General features: G+C 44.0%; 1 long non-coding RNA gene across 1 annotated transcript in view; it reads left to right on the top strand.

Moving 5' to 3' along the window:
* LOC134471189 (uncharacterized) overlaps window positions 1-22,571 on the top strand; it is a 68,652-nt gene that overhangs the window by 45,724 nt on the left and 357 nt on the right. The gene's annotated exons all lie outside the window — the stretch shown is intronic.

The raw sequence follows: 22,571 nt of genomic DNA, 5'->3' as shown, positions 1-22,571 counted from the left end.
TTAAATTTTTATCCTTTTGATTAAAGGAAAAATAAATAAAAAATAGCAGGATATGTTATAGTAACCCACTTTGATTTTTTATTAACTTGATTTGAAACTCTGTATTGCTTTCACTATCTTGTTTTGACTGATTTTCCTCTATTCTGTTATGCTTGATAGTACCAAGTTTGAAAGTCTAGGCAACAACTATGAAAACAATAAGATTCATTGTGATGCCCATTCTGGTTGACTATTATCTTCTTTTGAAGTCCTCTAATGTCTCCAATGTTTTGGTTTTATTGGTCTTATTCTTTACTGTTTTGCTCAATTTTATTATAACTGATGATATAGGCAATTTTTTTTTAAGATAACAAGAGGCATTATGGTAACCATTGTTGATCACCTTGTATTTTGTTTTTACATTATGTATTATGTCCATCCTTTTGATTTGACTGACTCTGTCCTGGTATGTCACCTTTGGTTTTACTTTCTTCAAAAAAAAAAGTAATAAGAACTGTGGGAGCAATAAAACCCAAAATGTGTAATTGTCATTGTACAAAAGAAAGGAAAAGAAAGTTCTCTAAAAGATATAACTGCATATATAAGTATATAAGATAGATAACCATAGTACTGAGTTTTGTTGGATCATTGAACAGAACTGTTTGCAGTCTCACTGTTTGAAAGTCCCCTCTATATGCTTTAATTTTGTAACTTCAACAACAATTTCTAAGATGACAATATGTAATTAACTAGTGATTTCCTACTGTTTATTTTTTCTGAAATTCTGTATAACTTGTACCCTTTTTTTTTCTTTTTTCTCCTTAAATAAAATTTTTAAAAAAGGCTTAGTTCAGAAGAGGTGGGACCAAAGAACCCCCTACCAGGTTAGTGGTGACCTGGGGGGCCCCTCTAGTCTTCTCCGTGCATCTCTGACATCAGTCTTTATAAAAATGAATCTTTCAGTTGCCAAATGTTGTGTACAGTTACAGTGTCCAATGTGATGCTTTGAAATACATATGCATTTTGGGATCTTAAATCTAGCGAATTAAAATATGTATTGCTGCACATGCTTGTCATTTTTTGGTGGTGAGTTCACTTAAAGTCTCCCTTAGTTATTTTCAAGTGTGATCTTTGTCTTGGCTTTCTGTGCCTGTGGCTTTAAGAAACTTTTAAAACCTGTGTTTGTTCTGACCGTGCACAGAATTTTCATGCTAATATTCCCTAAACAATGTGCTCTAATAATTACACAACTTGTTGTTATAATTTATTACATATTATAAGTAAGGATGATTTAGAGTAAGGGGAGGATGTTGCAGGTTTGATGCAAACACTACATTATTTTATTTAAAGAACTTGAGCATTCTTGGGTCTGATTAACCATGAGATTGCTTAGAACCATTCCCCTGTGGATACCACAGGACGGCTTTCCAGTGCTGTTAATATAGTCATCGTGTTGTATAATAGGCCACCTAAATCTATTTCTCCTCCTTAAATGAAATGTAAGTTTTGGCCAACCTCCCACCAACTGCCCCCGCCAGTCTTTATCAAGTCTTTTCTCTTCTCTCTTTTACTATCCAGGTGCAGGGTCCCTCTCCCACTCTGATTATCCTGTCAGATGAGTGGGTGGCAGGTCACAGGGGAGCAGGGACTGCTGTCCAGTGCATGAAAGCAGTATCTCTGAACTCAGGGACCCTCTTACCACCCAAAAGGGGAGAGCTGACTCTACAGCCCAGATTTCTGGCATACCACTTGCAACTGTGCCAACCTAAATACTTTTTATATAGAGATCCCACACATACTCCTATGAAAGCCACCAACCTAAACGAGAAGGATTACAGACCTCCTGATATTTGGACACATTTAACAGGAGAGAAAGGCAAAAGCAGGATGCTCTGTGTGTGGGTATGCACCCTGAGAGCTGTAGCCACAAGAAGGTGCCTGGCGAAGAAATTGCTGGAGGAAAAGTAAGAGCTGGTGACGGGAGGGGCAGGGGGTCTAGAATCAGCATCTCTGGGCTCTGCTTCTTGTCACTTCTCCTGCTGGCAGAGTTAGGAGTGGAGGGATGGGGTGGCCTGTGTGGGGGCAGGCTGCCCAGGGACACCCCAGGCAAGGAGGATGCTAACCTGACCCGTCCTGGTTGCTTCGTCCAGTTGAAGGAGGACTCCCTGGGAGATGCTTTCCCCTGGGAGAAGCCCACTAGGGCATTTCTGCAGACAGGGTTGGAATGAGAGCATATCAGGAAAGAAAACAAGGGTGCAGAATACCATTTCTCTTTGGTCTTCTGGAGTGTGTGTGCATGTGTGCATTGAGGGGGAGACATGAATTTCTTTGCAGTTAATGAATGAACTGCAGTGGTTTTCCCCTGCCTTATTTGTGGGGACACATAACATTGGGATGACAAAGTCATAGCTTCCTAAAGTATTTGGTGAGTCCTCTCATTTCCAGGACTCAAAGTTGGAGAAACCACATACTGAAGGTACGGGGAGCACTGCAGATAGTGAGGGAAACTTGTTGAATGTTTTTTGCTTTGTTCTGTAGTCCTGAGGTTGGAACCCAGGGCCCTCACACTGAGCCACATCCCCAGCACTTTTTAAAAATTTCGAGACAGGGTTTCACTGAGTCTCTATGTTGTCCAGACTGGGCTTGAACTTGTGATCCTCCTGTCACCTCCCTGCAGTCCGGGGATTACAGGTGTGCACCACCACGCCCAGCTTGCTGAATGTGTTTATAGACCTGGCTCTGCTGACCCCATAATACCTCTTGGGATAAACGAGTTAGGCAGGTCTCTTGGTCTGTGACTCTGTTGCAGTCTCTCTGTCTCTCTCTCTGTTGTGATGTATTTTCAATTATTACTATATGGCGAGAGCAAAGTGCAGAGAGATTTGGCATCAACCCAAAGGTCTGACTATCTTTTTGAGCACCCAATTCTCATCTCCTTTATCGTTTATATTGCTAGGGAATTGTGACTACTTGAAAAACAGTGTCGCATTTTGAGCACCCGTTGTGATAGGTCCATCCCAAGGGTAAGGAATTGGCTTGCGCAGCTCTCAGGGACCACAAACTCAACACACATGTGTCAGCCCAAGGTGTGCTGGCTTGGGGAACAAATCCCAAAACTTAGACCATGGCACGTGGCTTTCTCCCTGAATCTTCTCAAACTCTCCTGCCACTTTATTTCTTACGTAGTCAGTCTAAGTATTTAGAGTAGCGTTATTCTCCTGCAGTGGACATTCACATGGGTCAGGGAAGAGGACGGGTGAGTAGGAGCATGGGTGGTTTGAGAGCAGCAAGTGCTGTGGGAGACACCAGGAAGAACAGGGAAGAGCAGACGTTGGCATTTTGGACTGCGCGACTCTCAGTTACTTCCTCACTGCCCAGGCTCAATGCCTGACACCGACAAATTAAAGGAGAGAAAGTTTCTTGCGGCTCCTACTTTTTTGTTTTTAGAGATTTCAGTTATAGTTCATTAGTTACAGAGCGGAAGAGGCACAGTGGAAGGGTCTTGGGGAGCAAAGCTGCTCACTTCCTGGAAGCCCAGAAGCAGAGCAAATAAGGAGACCAGCCGGGCAGGGAGAGGCACCTTTCCCGCTTGTGCCCCCTGTGGCCCATTTCTTCTGAGGAGACACCACCTCTCCACAACAAGCCCCTGTAAACACAGGAAGCTTGGGGGTCATTTTAGATTTGAACCTCAACAGTGTGGCCAGAAAGGGGATCCCCTGGGAGGTGCCGTGTGAGGGGTGAGCCAGGCAGGTACCCGAGAGAAGCTGTTGCAGCCAGTGAGTGCCTTAAAAGACAGCAAGGAGCCCACTTGGCTGGGGCAGCGGGTGAGGTCCCAGGAGTCCAGGGGGAAGGTGATGTTTATTGCTTAGAGCTCAGTGACCAACTGTGAGCAGTGTGGCTGCTTTTCTGAGCCACGTGAAGCCATCGAGGCCCTGAGAAGTGAAGTCATATATTCAGGCTCATGGTTTAATGTGGCCCTTCTGGCTGAGTGTTTGAGAACAGAGAGAGGCAGGAATGGGAAGAAAAGGGAGACAGGAAACTGGGTCTTGGTCTGGCACAGAGACATAGTGGCTGGGACCAGGCGCTCAACTTTCTTTGAAGGGACTAGAAGGAGGAAATTCCCATTAATCAAAACAGGGAAGACTTTGTTGATGGGGCTTTGAGTAGGGTACACTCAGGAACACCCTTCGGAGCGTGTGTAATGTGAGAAGCCTGTAAATCACTCGAGCGGGGGTATAAAAAGCGGATATACTGAGCCAGAGTCTAGGGATGAGGTCCAGCCAGAGGTGGAATAGCGTGAGCCCTGTTACAGTTTGGGTCTTGAATGTCTCCCAAAGACCCATGTGCTAAAAGCTTGGTCACCAGCCTGTGGTGCTACTGGAATCGGGACCTGGTGGGGAAGAAGTTAGGCGGCGACAAGGGGGCTATTGCGACCCTGGCTGGCGCTCTCTCTTTCTCTCTCTCCTGCCTGCCTTGAAGCGATCAGGTTTCTGCCATACGCTCTGGTCATGATCTACTGTGCTGCCACAGGCCCAAAGCAACAAGGCCATGCACAGAAACCTCTGAAACTGAACCACATCAACCTTTTCTCCTCTTAAATGGATTATCTCAGGTATTTGTTACTCTGCCAAAAGGAAGCATTGGACATACAGACATCCTAGGAATAACAGACTAGAAAATCAGCCTAGAGCCTCCAGTGCTGAGATCACACAGCAGAATCTTTTCCATTATGTTACAGATGGCTTTGTCTCGAGAGAGCTACAACTATTTTAAAAATCTACTTTTAATCATCTGTGCGTAGATGTGGTTGCTTCTGGGCTGGGACTTTGCTGGTGATGCCGGCTTGAAGCTTTTAATTCTACTGGGGCAGCATGGCGCTCCAGGTGGCTTTGAAGGTCCCAGGGATTCTGTCATCTGAAATTGCAGGCAGTGTCATGGGACACAGGGGGCTTGATCAGTGAGTCATAGCCAGGTCTTGGTTCCATTCTGTACTCTGTAACCTGCTGGCAAAGGCAGTTCCTGGAATGCCCCAAACATCTATAAAGTTAAGACAGTACCAGTATTTTAGTCGTGGGATTATTTCAAATAGTAATGTAAATTAAAAGCTCTTAGCTGAGTGTCTACCCTGAGTAAGTGCTCAATAGATATCAGGTTGTTACAGCTGCTGTTATTTGTTGTTATCTTCAGAATTCTACACATTGGGGCTGGGGATTTAGCTCAGTGGCATAAGTACCTGCCTTGTAAGCAGGCGGTCGTGAGTTCGATCCCCGGTACCGATAAAAATGAAAAAGACAAAAAAAAAAAAAAAAAAAAAAAAAAAATTCTACACATTGAGGTTTGGAGTAAAACCTGGCCAAGAATAGTGCCATTAACTAGTTGGAATTTGAGTCCAATAAATGCCACATTTTACCAACTTACAAAGACCAAAGTTCTCGATTGTTCAATGTAAATATACTATTTGTTAGAGCTGCCCTTGAAAACACAAAAATTAAAGGGGCAAATCTCAGCTGTGTCACTATTTTTCTACTATTATGTTACTAGAATAAAGTTTTATTTAATTACCAGACTGCAGCTGGTACTCTGCCTCAAGGAGATTTCAACAGAGATAAATTAGAACAGATAGATGGCTTTCTTCTCCAGCGTGGCTGAGGCTGGGTCTTTCTGAGTATTCACTGTCTTTGACTCCTTTTTGCCATTCCAGCTCCCTCCTGTTTGTCTTGTAAGACTGGGAACTTGTTGAGGGCAGAGGTCAGGTCCTGCTCATCCCTGTACCTTAGTATGCAGTGAGCATTCAGGGCTTGTTGAAAGAAATGTCACTGATGTCCTACCTACTGAGGGGTGAATACCTGAATGAAACTCGCCTTTCTTGAAAGAAGAGCCCTAGGGAGACGGAGAAGGCGAGCAATCACACTGATCAGTGAAGACACAGTGTGGCATTACTGTGTCTGATAAGACTATGTGCAGGCAGGAGTTTTGAATCGGATGTGAACCCTCTAAGAAGTCCTTGGAGGCTCCCTAAGGGGACATGGGCTGAGCTGATTTTACGAGAGTCAAATTCCAGTGCTCAAGTCCCACACTGACTCTCTCCCTGAGAAGAGCTACCTAAGATTGTTCATCCAGAGCACCCTTTGTTCCTTGCCCTCAGTTGGCCAGGGAAAGTCACAGCACCTCCTGCTCATTCTGTGTCTCACCGTGGAAGCTTGCCCTGCTGGTGTTTGGAGCAAAAAGTTGTGGTTTTGACACATCTGTGCTGGCGAACCTCTGTAAATGGACATCAGAAACTAATGTCTTTCTGTTAGAGGCTGGGTTCTCTAGAAGCAGAAGGTGACTCAGAATTTGGGGTGCCAGATATGTATTGGAGATCAACACCTGTCAAGGGAAAAGGGAGGAAGCATAGTTGGGGAGAAGTTAAGCCACAGTGCAGACCCTACAAAGGCATAGCTGGCCTGTGGGAAGCACTGGAGCAAGTCCTGCCCCCTGGAGTTGTCCTCATAGGGCAGAAGAGCAGACAAGCTGGCCCCACAGCTGCTGAGGCTGACCCTGGATGTGGACAGTTGTATCTATAGATATCATGCCCACAGCTGGGGAGTAAAAGTTTCCTTGAAGGGGATCCATGTGGTGCATTTCTCCACCATCCCGTGTCCTGTACAGTACATGGGTCTGCTGAGAGTGAAATGCAGTGTTCAGAAACGACCTATTTTGCCCTGCATTGAGGTGTTATGAATTCAAGATGTTTTATAAATCAAGAATTTCTGTTCACCAACCTCTCTGGTTTTATCTCTCACATAATGTCAAAGATTGCGTGCCTCCTACAAAAAGCAGTCTCCCAAAGAAAAGAGGGCATTTCTAAGCAAGAATAAAGACTTCTTCATTCTAGAGTCAACTAACGCACAACCCAGTGCTGTGAATTCTCAGTTTACCTCGAAGACGGACAGCTGGTCTACTCACTACTGGTCTACATGTCAATCTCTCATTTTGGGATTAGAATTCAAAAGTAAGATTACTGGGGAAAGATACGATGAAGCCAGTTTTTCCCCCACCCTAATTGAAACTAGATCTGGTTTGGCTACTTGTCTTGACAATGTTGGCTGTCCAGCCAAATGGGTTACATGGCAGACATTTTTCTGAACCGAATGATCTTTAGCTCAAAGGCCAAGGTTTTGATGAGAATACATTTGAAACATGTGATGATATAAAATAGTTTTATTAAAAATTGTGTTAGCTGGAAGGGCAAGTGAGGAGTTACTGCTAATGGATGCAGGATTTCTTATGACAGTGTTGAAAATGTTCTGCAATTAGATAGTGTTGGCGATGGTTGCACAACTTTATAAAAATACTAACACCCAGTAAACTGTACACTGTAAATGAATGACTTTTATTGTATGTGAATTGCATTTCAATGTGGAAAGTAAAAAAACATATATTGGTAAAGTCATATTAAAAGTAGAAGACATTTAAACCTTCCCAACCCTTTCAGTTTAAAGGAGGGGTCTCTCAGTAAATGGGTAGCAGGTCTGATTACCAGTCATCTGAGAAGTTTGGTACAGTCTTTTTTGGTGCATTTCCCAGAAACAGGACAGAGAATGACTATATGACTTGGTAACACATAGGATTTCATGTCTCATGGTTTCCATTTTTTTTCCTTTTGATAAAACGGAAGGAGTGCCAAATTGATTTGCCAGCTGGTTGGCCATTACCAATTTTTGATAATAAATTACTACATGAATTTTGGCGTGGTGGTACTTCTTTCCTTCCCATTTTGCATTTTGAGAGAACAAAGTTTCTTACAGTTTTCTCTCTTGATATGTCAAGTAGGAGTAGAAGAATTGATTTTCAGCCCTATAATTTTTTATCAATGAAAAAGTACCTTTTCAATTATTTATAAAAATGTATATCTGTATTATTTTGAACAATTATATTCTGATAATTATCAAAATTATAAGTTGGCCTAGTAAAAGCTGTTTAAAGTTTGTAGGCTTATAGTGATAATAAATTAAAATTTCACTTTGTTTGTATGTAGTGATGACCGTTTATGTTACTAAGAAGTAAAAAAAAAATCCCAGATAGAATGAAAATATGAACTCAGAAAGAAATGGAATAATTAGTTAATAAAGAAGTATTTTAATGCTTTTTGTTATTTTTGGAGGAGTGCTGGGATTGAACCCAGGGCCTCACATACGCTAGCAAGTAATCTTACACTGAGCTATACCCCCAACTACCCTACACAATTTTAAAAATTGATAGTGATGCATACAACGCTGCAAAATCGCTCTGTTACTTTGTTTCCACTGGAACATTTAGGAGAATGCTCTAATGCTAATACTTGCAATATTAGTGGTATCTTCTGCAACTATTTACAATTACAATGAATTTGTTTTTAATGTCATCCTGAACATGGTGCAATGGGTCTATGAATTTTGGAACTACTTTTAGAGGCAAACACACCAAAAATATTAGAGGCCACTGACAGGGGACTCCAGGAGGGCGACTGACTCTGCTGGGTGGGTACAGCTTCCAGAGGAGGTGACTGAGCCGCACCTTGACAGATGCAGGAAGGTGTCTGCCAGGTGAAGGGAGCCCTTGCTGCTGCCAGCCTGGGGAGGCTGATGCTTTAGGACCAAGGCTAGGTGCTGGCACTCCCTGGCATGCTCATTATCATAACCTTGAACCTCATGCATGTGGCAACTGACACCATGGGACCTGGGCAAGGGAGCAATGCAGCAGGACCTCAGCAGTCTGCTTTAAGATGACCTGGCCATTTGCTGACCACGGCTATGCTCTGTGAATTACTCTCTGCTTTCTCCTCCTGTCGGCCAAGTCCGTAGCACCTCTGTCATTATCCCGCCGCATCCTGAATTAGCTTGGCTCCAAACCCCGCTCCCCTCCTTTGCCCCCAATTACAATCTCAGGGCCTAGGAGAACAGCACAGCCTGTTCATTCTCAGCTTCCCAGAAGTTGGCCTGGCATTTTCCATCCCTGTAACCCATGGAGTCAATACTATGAGATTGGAGCTGGAAAATGGACAGGAATAAATTTGGGACGAGCAGAAGCAGTCTTTGTTTTCTGTCATCTTAGCGAGAAAGAAAGTCTTTGGTAAGGTTGGGGTGGGCGGGTCAGGTGAGGATGCAGTCTTGGGTAGCAGTTTCCAGCGAACTTGAAAAGCAACTCAGGCCTTTTCACCCTCTGGGCTTCTGAGTTCAAAAGTCTGTAGATGTCTTTGGGGAAGAGAATGTGAGCTACAGACCTCAGAACTGTGTTTGTGTTGTACGGGGAGCCACAAAGCAATCACGGGTGCTCTGAAAGAGTTCTTGGACTTCTCGAAAATGCCACATTGGGTGCCCGCATCAAGGGTGGGCTGTCCCAAGGCAGCTTCTGGGCAGTGTCCATCCAGATAAGACCTTGGGGGAGAGGGGTGCCTGCCCCCCACCTTCAGTGTGGATTCCGCTGTTATGCATATTTATTTTCAAATGTGTATCCAGATGTGTGGGTTTTCTGGAGGGGATCTGGGAGGAGGGAAGCAAATGTGGCTGTGCAGAATGTTCTGAGCCGCAGCCACCGAGATCCAGAGGAAAATAGTTTACTTTTTCCAGCCTGCCCAGATGGACCGTGCGTGTGGGTTGTTAGCTCTGGCAGCGGCTGCCGGGCTCTGTAAACAGCGCTGTGGTCCTCGCCCCCAGGACGCCGTGTTGACTGTCATGCCTTACTGCCTAATTGGCTCTCGCTGAGGGTGAGTGAGGGCTGCTTCTTTCTGGTCCCTCTTGTTTGTGGGAGGGGAAAGCTTTCAGGAATGGCAATGGGAGAGAAGTTCTTTAGTTCCATTGCTTAAAGTCCATTTGTCCATTTCTTGGGTGACCTAGCCTAACAGCTAAGTGGGACCTGTCTTCAGTTCCAAAGAACAAGCTCCATAGCATCCTTTGGGTGGATGGCAAGGTTCAATTAGCAGCTTCAAGCTGTGTCTGAGAGAGCCCTGGAGGCCGGTCAACCTCCAGCCCTTTCCTCTGGCTCCCTTTCCCCACAATTACTGTTTGTATTTCCCTTTCTGGATGAGCATGTTTGCTTCCTGCTCTCTTCATCTCAGCTGCCCTGATCAGGCTGAGGGGGCCCTAGGTCCCATGGACTGCACACGGGGAGCTAAGTCAGGGCCAGGGGCCAGGTGCCAGGCTCTCCCACCGGCAAATCACACCCCCTCCCCAGCTCACTCTAGCCCTTCTGAGACCTGGGTCTATAAATTGCACAGTGACACGTCGCCTGGGAACTTCCTATGCTGCTGGCAGCTCCACACCCATGCATTTCCGTTTTCCTATAAAAAATTCATTCCCAACTCCAGCTCAAGACAGAAGGCCAGTTATACCGACACCTATGGCACACAGACGGTGTATTTGCAGGGAAATATTTTCACCTTTGAGATCCGGCTGCTGGGGTTCCTTCCCCTCCTCGTCTCCACCCAGGGCAGGAGTAGCCAGTGAAAAGGCCTCAGACTTGGATGATGTGCACTGTGAGAAGGGGTTCCAGTGGCGGCAAGGGGCGCCCCTCCAAACCTGCCTGTCAGCAAGGGAAGGAGGTTGAGAGAAATGCCCAGAGTCAGGTGATGGAAGCTGGACAGAATCCCTTGGTGCGAGGTTGGCCATCTGCTCAGTGATGACCTTGGGCAGTATTGTCATCTCTGATTCTCTTTCCTCACTTCTGAAATAAGAGAGAAATGACTTCTCAGGAGGAAACGTTACATTTGGGCCCACTGTAAGTTTCCACTGTCGGGATGTTTTATGGAATGGTGCTCTCTCTTTACGACTGGACCAAGGGACGCTTTTTGGCCTTAATATGGATGTCAGTCCTTTGAATTAAGGTGTCTGTCTCCAGAAGTCTTGAGTTAAAATCAAATATATGAACTTAGGGAGGAGTTGGAGTGGCCATTTGTTGATTTTGCTACTCCCCATTCATGCTAATAGCACCCCATTTCCTTTCCAGGAAATTACCTCATCCCTGTTCTGTGCATTCCAGGGAATTAGCTCACCCTCAGGGTAGATTGTCAGTCAAGGCACCGCACTCTCCTGGCCAAGCCGTGGGCACGCTACCAAAGCAGGCCACTGGATTCCCCCCTGGAGCAGCCTCAGGATGCAGGATACAGTCACCTCAGGCCTGCAGCAAGACACCCCCCCCCCCCCCGTCATCTGGTGTCTTCTGACCTGGGACAGTGGCAGCTCCAAGAAAGATTGAAGTTAATGTTTCCTACCAGTCTACTGCCAAATGAGCAGGAAATAAATTTCTTCTCGCCTACCTGAGCTGGTGAACACAGAGGTCAAACCACAGGGTGCCTAACGTCACTCTGGGGATAAGAAATTAATCCATGAATACCGAGTGAGAATGGAACTTAGAAATGCTCTAACAACTCTTTGCAAATAATAAAACACTGTAGTCCAGGATGGCCAAGCATATACTGCGCATCTTTGTGTGTCTGTGCCAAGTAAAGATGAACCTGCATCACTTCATGTCTTCTATCTCTTCCTGTCAATATCATCTTCCTCCTCCTCTTCCTCCTTATCTTCCTCCTCGTCCTTCTTTTGGGGCTGGAATGGAGTCCAGGGCCTCAGGCATACTAAGCATGTTTTCTACTGCTAAGCTACACCTCCAGTTTCTTTTTCTTTTGGTTTTCTTTCTTACAGTGGAAAAAAGAGGGCCCTTTGTTGGATAGAGACTGGTTAAATCTGCATCTCTTACTGAATCTGTGTCTTCATTCTTTGTGGCTGGATGACCAGACATTCTGGGTCCATAACTGAAGTCTGAAATTGAGTTTGTCAGTTCTGAGACAGCTTCTTCGGAACTGAACTTGCGCCTCCAAGGTTTAACAAGCCAAGGGCAAATGTCACAGTGCCTCTCTCTTTCTTCCTCCCTAGTAGCAGCCAAAGTGGGTTTCTTTGCAAGCAGGCACAAGTCTTCTTATGTTCCACTGGTCTTCAGTAAGACACGTTTCCTTTCAGGACAACTTTTCACTGCTGAGCTCACAGGCAACCTTGAGGTGAGCTATATTTCCCAAACAGGACTTACCTGTTACAGTGCTAACAACAAAGGAAACTGTGACAACCACGTGGGTTCTTCAGTAGAGGGTGAGGGCTGCAGATGGGTCCCTAAGAGCTGGACTTCTGGGCCATGTGATGCCAGGGAATAGGTGGTTGTTATCTCAGCACCTGCCCGTGCCTGAGCTGTTGAAATCGTAACAACTTCCACTTCCTGTAATTGGACCTAGTGGCCACGGAAAGGTCTATAGATATGCTTTTACTAGTTTTTCCAATTTCTCTTTTGTCTTAGTCATAGTAATTAATGCAAGCTGCTGTAACAAATGTCCTCCAAATTCCAGTGACTTAATACAAGTTTGTCATCTGTGGAAACTTAGCTGAGAGCTAAACATCTGTACTCACAGTTCTCCTCTCCGCAGTGACCTGAGGACCACTGTGTGGCCTGTCCATCAGAGCCAAATGCCTCTAGTCTTGTGGACCAAAGGGAGAGGGCCAAAGAGGCACTGGATACAAAAGAGCTTCAAGCAGAAGTGCTACTCCCTTGGCTAAAGCCAGTCATGTGGTCAGCTTTACCGCAAAGGCATCTGGGCCATAGCAAGGAAGCTCCAGGGATCAGTGAGCTCAGGGTGTTCTGCAAAGTCTTATGGGGAAGGTTTGAACCTTTTAAAAATACTAGGGTGAAAGTAAAGCACAAAAGAGAGAGAAGTGTTCTCTTCCTCAGGAATGTACGATGTCAGGCAGACTGAACACTCGAAGAAGAACAAAGGAAATTTTTAAAGCTACTTTTAGGCAAAAAGATAAACTTTGAGTGGGTGACACTAGAATTTTGCTAATGTCCAGGACTCTGAGATTTAGGTGAGTAATGTGCAGACAGCGGTATTGAGGGCTGAATCCCACACAGAGCCCACACACAGCCCCAGGGCTCAGCCCTGGCTCCAACAGACAGCACACTTAGAAGGGCCAAACACAGAGGAAATCTTCCTGGAAATCCCATGTTCACTGGGAAGGTTTCTGTTAGCTCAGTGCTGGTCCATTTGCCTTTTAATATTCTGTTCAGATTTATGCTTGGGGCTTTTCTGCTCACAAACAATGTGGGTGATTTCCATCGGGTAGCTCTGTCATCTGGTGGGTGACCCTGGAATTTTGTTCTTTGTGCTCTGATTTAGAACAGAAGCAAGTTGAAGAAAGAAGATGAGGAGAAAAAAAGAAAGCCTGCCTGACTCAGTTGTAATGTGGATCAGTAATGAAGCTCTAAATTCAATGCATGGGAAAAAGATATTGTTCTCTGTCCATCCATCTCCTGGTTCTAATTTCCAAGAACCAAGAAAAGAGCTTGAATGCATGAAGAGGAAATAATAAAAATCATAGGGAATTTGGGAGAAATAATCAAAGGGAGGTTGAACTCAGGATGAAAACATAAGGGCAGGGTTGTAGGCTGCAGGCCTGTGGGGCCAGCTCCAGGACCCGTATGGATTTTGATTGGCTTCTGGTTTGTTAGTCCACACAATATTTTGAAGAAAATGCGAGTTAGGAGCCAACATTAAAATACCTGGAGATTTCACATAAAAATCCAGACTTCTGCCAACTGTTGAAAAATCAAAATTTGGAACGACCTTAAGTCTGTATTCCAGCAAGGCAGTAACCGGCCAAACAAGGCCACGGTTGCCCCTTCCGACGGAAATGTGGTTGTCCCTTTCAGTGGACGATGGTCCCTCCCTAGCCCTTCTGCAGCCCTGACATGAGGCCCTCTTATTCCCAGTGCATTGCCTTCCTCTGTGCTGGTCAGCCTCACCGCTTTAAGTTTGTGCGGAGTCCTAGAGGCTAAAACAGATGCTCCTTATTTGTTCTCTAGTTTGATGGGAGCTGATCCTGTCTCAGAAACATAAATGTAGGGTCCCTGAAGGAAGAGGCTGTTTTGCATTTGTTGTTACCAGCAACCCCTAGACGGGTGTGTGGCTTCTCCTCATATGGAATATCATACACTTCCATAATATTTAAATTGATGTCTTGTAAAAAAAATGATCAGGAAGGGCCAGCACAGAGTCATCAGTCAACACCCCAAAATGACCCCCAGGAAAGGGGATCCCTACCTTTGCTGACAGCTTACAGGGCTGACAAGCACCTGCCTCCATGTGTGGAGGGGATTTCCACCCACTGTGTTGGTCCTGGTGAGTCTGCTGCACGGTAAACCTGTCTTGAGGTCTGTGGTGATGCCCCAGTGCAGGTGGGACCCCAGAGGGAAGGGTCCTCTGGCTGTGCTGAGTACCCTGAGGGCTCCTGGGCAGTATTTCCTTTACCGGGAAGACAAGGCTTGCAAGAGTCGTGTTCTTTAGAACCGTCTAGCTCACTTATTACATTTGCTTCAGGCTAGAAATCCTTCTCATGTTTTCTTTGAAGTTATCCTTACCCTTCCCATTTTTATTCCCATTTTCTTCCAGAAAGAACAGAACTGAGAAATTTTAGACTGTCCATCCCATTGACTGACTGGCAGTGGAAAGCTTTGATGGTGAGGTGGTCTTGAGTTCTAATTGTTAGTCACGTGGCCTCCAACAAGTAACCTCTCTGGCCCTCCTCTTCCACATCAGTAAAATATTTTTTAAGGATAAGTGAAATGAACTTACGTAAAATGCTCAGGGCTTCCCCCTAAGTAAATATTCAGGGAAGGATAGAAGGGTGGGCATGTCCTTGTCACATCATTATCAGCATCATCTTGCTACATGATGTCCTAGGTGCAGTGCAAAATCCTAGTTGGGTGGGGTGAGTTTTTCACATTGCTGCGTCCCTTCTGTCTTGGAGAGTTTTATGCTGACCCCCAGGTGCCAGATCACCTTAGCAGGGATGTTTTCTTCTTCTCCTGGACCCCTCCCCTTCTCTCTACAGCCTTCCTTACAGGCCACGTGCACATGGACCTGGACAGTGCCAGCTCCTGAGTTCTTCCTGCGTGTGGCAGAGCCCACAGATGTCCTGTGTGTGACTACTTCTCCGTGGTGCTTGCCAGCTCTTCACATTGAGAGTACCATAGACATGAGGATTAATTCAGAGCCCAGTTTTTGGAGGAAGAAGGACAGTCAGGCATGGTGGGCACAGGCAGCCCTGTCTTGTCCGGAGGACCAGGGAACAGCCTCATTTAGTCACTTTTACAATTGCTGTTAGTGAGAGTGTCCCAGGGGATGCTTGCCTTGAGGGAGAGCTGCATTTTCTGTGCTGGCCTCAGAAGGCCCGGAGATGGCTCCTTTCTTTGCGCCTGAAGCTATGGTGTCACACTGGCCCCTGTCATCTGGTCACCAGTGGTTGGAAATGTGAATGATATTTGCCTCCACACAGGCTAGAACTGTCCCCAACATGTTTCTGGGGAACTGGTGCTTGGATCCTTTTCCTTAACTCTCTGTTAATGTGCACTTCAAATGAGTGGGCAAAGCGTGATCTTTGTTAAATGTCTCATCACTATTTGTCCCTGGCCCAGGGCCAGGCCTGAGTCCTCCAGCCTAGAGGCATTGTGTAGCACACACATGGCTATGCCACCCACCGGCATAGCACCAAGGTCCCAAGCATGCGATGAGCCTGCTTTTGCAACAGAGATGGTTTAAATACATGAATAAAATAAATACAGCCTCTCCCGGCTGCACATGTTCAAGGTCACTCACCAAGAAGAAATGGGATTTAAAAAATCAAGAGTTGAGTGTTAAGCCCAAGGCAAACCCCATTCCAGACATAGTTTTTTTTAAACTTGTGAGTGTAGACACAATGGATGAGTGTTTGCTTAGGAAATATCTGGATATTTGAACGTGGATTCCCATGTGAGGATTTCTTCCAGCTCATGAAGTAGGATGGCTTCCACCAGAGGGGTCTCATAGACATGGAGCTTGAGGTCAATCTAAGGGCTAGTGACAGTTTATTCCACGGTGAACCCTCTGGGTGCCCTGTGGAGCCAGTCAAAGTGCAGATACCTAGGCCTCAGACTAGATCCTAGAAGCAACAAACCCAAGAATTTGCATTATCACAACGCTTCCCAGGAGATTTAAAAACACATATACATTTGAGAACTGTTTGTCTAAAGGTTATGAAGTAAAATCACCCTCAAGCTGGGCCCTTGGCTGTACAGGCTGGGACAGGCACAGTGGTGCATCCTGTGATCCCACCTACTCCAGAGACTGAGGCAGCAGGATCACAAATTTGAGCCCAACCCAGGAAACTCAGCAAGACCTATTTCAAAACAAAGAATAAGAAAGGCCTAGGAATGTAGCACAGTGATACAGCACCCCAGGTTTGATCCCTAGTACCAAAAAAAAAATTCACTTTCAAAACTCTCTTCTATTTTGATTCAGAATATTTGAGGGTGATTCCCAGACTTCTGTACCTGTTAAAAATCCCACAGTGGTTCCACTGGAGCAGCACTGCCATGGGTCTCAGTGGTTTTCCCATTTTTGTTGGGGGTGGGGCTCTCCTTAAAATGTGGGTGCCAGTTCTTCACCTCCAAAACAGCAAGTCTGAAGGGGGCCCAGGAATCCAATTAACAACATATGCTGCATCCTCTGATGTGGCCCTGGGTTCTTGAAGCAAAAAGACTGACCTATGGTTTGCAAATTGTTGCCACCAAAATACAGTCCCAAATACAGCGGTATTGAGAACTGGAGTAGGGGGACTTTAAGAGGCATTGGGGGTCGTGGCAGCAGAGCCCTAGAAATGGGTTGGTGCTTTCCTTGTAGGAATGGGTTAGTGATTGTGCAGGCGTGGCCTCCCGTTCTTTCTCAAGCATCCTTTTGCTCATCTACTTTTTGCTGTGAATTGAAGCTGTGCCAGGCCCTCACCAGAAACAGTGTCTTCCTAGCCTCCAGAACCAATGGATGTACCTCTTTTCTCTATAGATTACTGTCTTGGGTATTCTGTTACAATAACCGAAAACAGACGAACACAGAGATCCATTTATGGCCCTCATGGACTCTCTCTCTGCTTCTCCTTGTTGTGGAGGTGGAGAAGCCATCTCCCTTCCCTGGAACCTTGCTCACACTGTGCCTGTCCCAGCCTGCACTGCCAGTATAGGAGCAGCCCTGCCTGCAGTGGCCGTATCTGCAGAGTCTCTTTCAAGAGATTCTTCTAAAGCATTTCCCCTCTTTCCTTTCATTTATCTGGGGCCATGGTGACAGGTGCCAAAGAAATGTCTAGACCGCACATTCTGAATTTAAACAAAAATGTCTTGAAATGCAAACATGATTTTCCACCCTGTGAAGCCCAGAAGCTTTTGTTGTTTGCACTAAACCAATGATATACATGAAGTGTAGGGGAGGGAAAGGCTTTAGTAACTCTGGCCCACTTCTGCTTATCAGAAACAGAAGTTATGCTCATCAAGAATGACTGAAAACCCCGTCATGCTTATACTCAGATATCTAGGCAAAATCTAATGCTTTCTTTTCTCCCTTTTCAGGACAGTTTTTACTTTTGAGCAAATTGCAATTTTATCAGGTAATATATGTACATATAGCGTATTTAAAAATTGAATAGCACAATACTATTGACAAAAAAGTTGCCCTAAAGATACTTTTTAGTAGCATCTCCTAGAAAGTTTCTTTTTTTTTTTTTTTTGGTCTTTTTCATTTTTATCGGTACCGGGGATCGAACTCACGACCGCCTGCTTGCAAGGCAGGTACTTATGCCGCTGAGCTAAATCCCCGGCCCCCTAGAAAGTTTCTTGACTCATCTTTATAATTTATTTTTTTAAATATATACTTGCAATACATAACAACCACATTTATTGTGGGGAGTTGGTACATATACATAACACATCTTAATGATTTTTATTTCTCCTTCTCTTCCCCCTTCAATCATCTACAGATCCTCTTTCCATTTGCCAAAGATCATCTCTCTTTCCTACTGTCTGTCTTTTATTCTGCTCTCTAAATTATTTATATGTTGGACTTCTCATATCATATGGAAGCTTAGGTGCCTGAGGTCTTTCACTTAACATTATAGTCTCAAGGTGCATTCATTTTCCTACAAATGACTTTTTGTATTCTTTTTCTTAAACTTCTTTACAGGTGACATCTCCCAGATCGAGCCTCTAATTGCTTACCTTCTATCTTTTTTGTCATTCTGGATCCTTTTGCCTGACTGAAGGATTACTTTGTCTTTATTACCCAATCCTCTCTTGACATCTTTACTTAGCTATGATATTTTAAATTTTCAAAATGCCTTCATGGTTAGGATATCCTGACGTTGTTTTATGGGTACAATACTTCTATTAGTTCTCTGGAGTTAAGGATTTCTGAAGATTTCATCTCCCTCTCAGTGGCTTTTCCCACTTTGGAGTCCTGAAAAGAGCTTAGCCTCCTGAACTGAGGGCCAACGAGGGCTGGTTCGGGTTTTGGGGCGACAGGAAGAGGTAGGTTTCATTGTTAGCATGCGGGATTTACGTACCCCTGTTTTCAGTTCTGTCTTCCCTGTGTCTGAGCTTCCTTGTGTTCAGTGTCTCCCCAGTTCTGTTGCCCCTGGCTCACGTGGTCTAGTCCCAAAGCCCCTCATGCTGGAATCATTGAGTATTTGGAAGGTGGCTAATCAGAATGGAGACTTGCTATGGATAGGAAATACTGGTCTGTGAAGACTACATTAAAAGGTGAAGTACCTATTAGTATTTTTTAAAATGGGATTACATGTAAAAATGATAATATATTGGACATGCAATCCGCCTTTTATTCATGGGTTCCATACCGGTGCATTCAACTGTTATAGTATTGATTCTATGTGATTCATGCTTATGAATGTTTGATAAGAGATTTAAAGTGATGTAAGGTATACAAGAAGACACACAAAGGCACACACATATACTGTGGCATTTTATATGAGGCATTTATATATTGTCTATTAAAATTGATTTTACCTTTCTTATTGTGGCCACTGGGAACTCTGAATCACATACATCGTACTTTTGTCTGATGGGGCTGCTCCACTTTGGCCGTAGGGCCGAGCTCCTGCAGCCCCGCAGCTCTTGGTGCAGGCCTGCCTGTCTGTTGGAGGTGCTGCCTCTCCTTTCCGATCCTTCTTGGGCTCAGCGGGACAAATTGCTTACTTCTTATTGGTTTTAACTTTCCCTGTTCAGTTGAGGGCAGCTATCAACTCCCCATCTGCTTTCTACTTTCAAGAAGTTGATTGATGTATCTCTACTTCCATTTCCTTAGGATTTATGAGTTTAATATTTTTCCTTTACTGTCATTTTAGAGGGATTTTGAAGAGGAATGGAGATAAATGCATACGATTAATCTGCCATTGGTAGGTTCTAATGGCCCCTTGAATCAAATTAAATTGTCAGCTTTAAGGTCCATGACAATTTCCCTTTCATGCTTAGAGACTCTGTGTTGGCTACATGGGCTGCCATGACCACATACCACAGGCTCGGTGGTTTAAACAGCAGGAACTTAGTTCTTACAGCTCTGGAAGACGGAAAGTTCAAGATCAAGGTGCCAGCTGTTACCCTCAATTCCCGATGAGGGCTCTTTTCTTGGCTTGCTGTATGGTCATATGGTGGTGAGGAGAGACAGAGGAGGCCAGCTTTCTGGTCTCTTACTTCAAGGGCACAAATTGTATCCTGAAAGCCCCTTCCTCATGACCTCTCTAAAGCTGGTCACCTCCCGGAGCTCCATCTCCCCACACTGACCCAAACACTGTCACTCTGGGTGTTGGCACTGTGCCTCTGGAGGGCTGTAAGCCAGCCTGGGGCCGGGACCATACTGGCTTATCTCCCTTGGTTCTCTTCCTGGTACGCTCCTGTCAGGATGGTGGTCTCAGTGTCTCTGACACGTTTTCTGTGGCAAAATCTTATTCCATCACCTTTAATGCAGTGGTTTTTTTTTTTTGTATCCAGAAATTAATAATTCAGTTTAAAAGCTTATTGGGGAAGCCAAGGACCAAGAACAGCCTGAACAATCTTTAAAAAAATGATCAAGCTTGCTAGACTCATAGTGCTTGATTTAACTCTTCTAATGAGGTCAGTGCCACATTACCAAAGGTCCTGTACGTTAATGGAACAGAACAGAATGTCCAGGACACACACAGGCACACACACACATGAAAAAATATTCTACAGATAGGCCAAATCTCTTTATTACATGGTTATGGAACAAAGCATTATCCATATATTCGTTATCTGTTTGTGTGTCTATTTAATCTCAAGCCTTAGTTTATGTTATGTATAAAAACTTAAGGCACGGTAATGCAGCACCTGCTTGGTAAGCAGGAGCTCCTGAGTTGATTCTTGGTACAAAAAATAATTCAAGATTGGTATATTATCTAGAACAATAAAACTACTAGAAGAAAATCTAGGGGAATATTTTTATGAATTTTGAGAAGATTAACAATTTATACAGAGCACGGAAAACACAAATCATAAAAGAAGATAATGTAAGTTAAAGAAAGAACGTTAAGTTGAACTTCCTTAAAACTTTAAATTTCTGCTTGTAAAAAAATAAGATGGTCAAGACAAAGAAATGGACAGGCTATAGACTAGGGAAAAAATATTCACAAGCCATATATCTGAACTGGACTCGTGTCAGTAACACACAAGGAACTCCAGTAACTTAATAATAAAAAGAAACCAGTTTTTAAAAAGTGGGTAAAAGAGAAGACAATTTAACAAACAAATAAATGAGTGGTTACTAACCATATGAAAATATGTTCAACATCGTTCATCATCAAGGAAAGTAATAATAAGAAACAATTATACACCAACTTGAAAGGACCAACACCAGCAATTCTTGAGGAGGTCCTGGGTAGAGAGTACATACTACGTGTCCCTGGTTTAGTAATACCATAATCTCATTCCAGAAAACTTTAATTCTGCTCCATGGCACTCCAACTGAAGGAGCAAGTTTGAGAATACAATGGAAATGTTGTAAACAGTGATGTCTTTTAAGAAGAGGTTTGATTATGCTATCAATTTGAATAGCCTATTTTGGGAAATTTTCAAGGTTCCCAGGGTATCCCACTTACCTTGATCTTCCATATACTTATTTAATAATAGAAAGGAGTCAGGAGAAGCCTGACTGTTTCAGGGCTCTCATTTAAGCCTTGCAGGTTATACCTGATGACTTCTTCCTTTGGCCTCATAAGGCTGTGACCTACAGTACACTGGGCCTAGTCCTGCTGGCTCCCCCATACACAGGGCCAGCGGCAGTTCGAATGGGAGCCAGTTCTCTGAGATCAGGGGAGCTGGTAGCCTTTAGAGACACTCAAACCACTGTCAGGGGCTCCACTTACACAGTGCTTTGAGCGGACCACATATCACGGGAGATTCAGGATTGGTTTGGTGTCAGCACCCTGCGAGGAGGGTCTTGTTAGTTGACCTAAGAGATTCCACTCCAGTGTGCTGAAGATGGATTTTAGGCTTGGCCTTCGCTGAGGCTAAGAAAGATTCATTGCAAATTTCTGTTGACTTGTCTGGCTTTCGTGGGATAGCCAGTGTTTTCCCTTGTTTTAGGTTATCTTTGGCAGCAGGGCAAGAAAAATAATCCAGGATGTCTTGGAAGTTTAAGACTATGCTATATGGCCCTTTTAAAAAATATTTGGTTATCCAGCAAGATATTTCTTGTGTTTCTACATCTAAAATTTCTCTGTGGTTTGGCAGTACTGAAGTTTTATATGGCTGCCAGGCATATCTTAATTGGATCACCTTGTGGAAATTTTAGAGAGATTTTCCTAGAACGTGGTTCCCAGTTCTGATGCCAACCCAGAACTATCTAAGGTGAGGCAGACACACAAGCACCTCATTTCTAGTCTCTTTAAAGGTACGTGTGGTGTTTAAATAGTACCTCCCAGGGAGGGCACACTCAGAAAAGAGTTTTCCTTCCTTAGCAAAGTATGTTCCTTGCTATCTCTGTTACCTTTCAAATGATAACATTTGGAAATTTTATTAAGGAACTAGAGAGCAGAAAATTCAAAGCAATGGGAGAAAAACAATTTCATATGCATTCCTTAGCTCACTGCAGTTTTGAAGAGCAATGCTTATTGGAGTCTCATGAACTATAAATGTATTACAAACTACAAATATACTTGCCATTTTTTTCCTTACAAAATTATGAGCTCCTGGATGGCGGGGAAATATTTAATTGTCTTTCACCTTTTAAGTGTCAACCAGAGTATCTCATGAGTATAGATGCCTGAGGTGTATTTGTGGAAGTAAATGCTTGCAATATATATAAGTGTTAATGCATGTTCCAAAAAAATTTAATGTTAATGGCAAGAGATATATGGCTTTACATAAGAGAGACACAAACTTGGCACATAATAAGATTTAACTTTTATTATAAATGAGCACATAAATTTGCATATAAAAAAGAGATTGGAAAGACATATACAACAATAGCAAACAAGGCAATTTCGAGGTGGTAAGATTAAAAGGTAGTTTTAATTTTTTAATTTGTGATTTCAATTACATCCACATTATCCATAATCGCCAGGCATTGTTTTTATATTAGAAAAAAAGAACTTAAATTTTTGTGCATTTATTTAAAAAATCATTTTTCTAGACACTTTAAACCAAAATTTCTGTTGGATTAAAAATGAGGGCAACCGTTTTCTGTCTGTTTGGACTATGGT

The sequence above is a fragment of the Cavia porcellus genome, unplaced genomic scaffold (genome assembly GCF_034190915.1).
Source record: "Cavia porcellus strain 051 isolate PalLab524CR breed Dunkin Hartley unplaced genomic scaffold, mCavPor4.1 scaffold_17, whole genome shotgun sequence".
NCBI lineage: Eukaryota > Metazoa > Chordata > Mammalia > Rodentia > Caviidae > Cavia > Cavia porcellus.
This window is presented reverse-complemented; position numbering and strand designations above follow the sequence as displayed.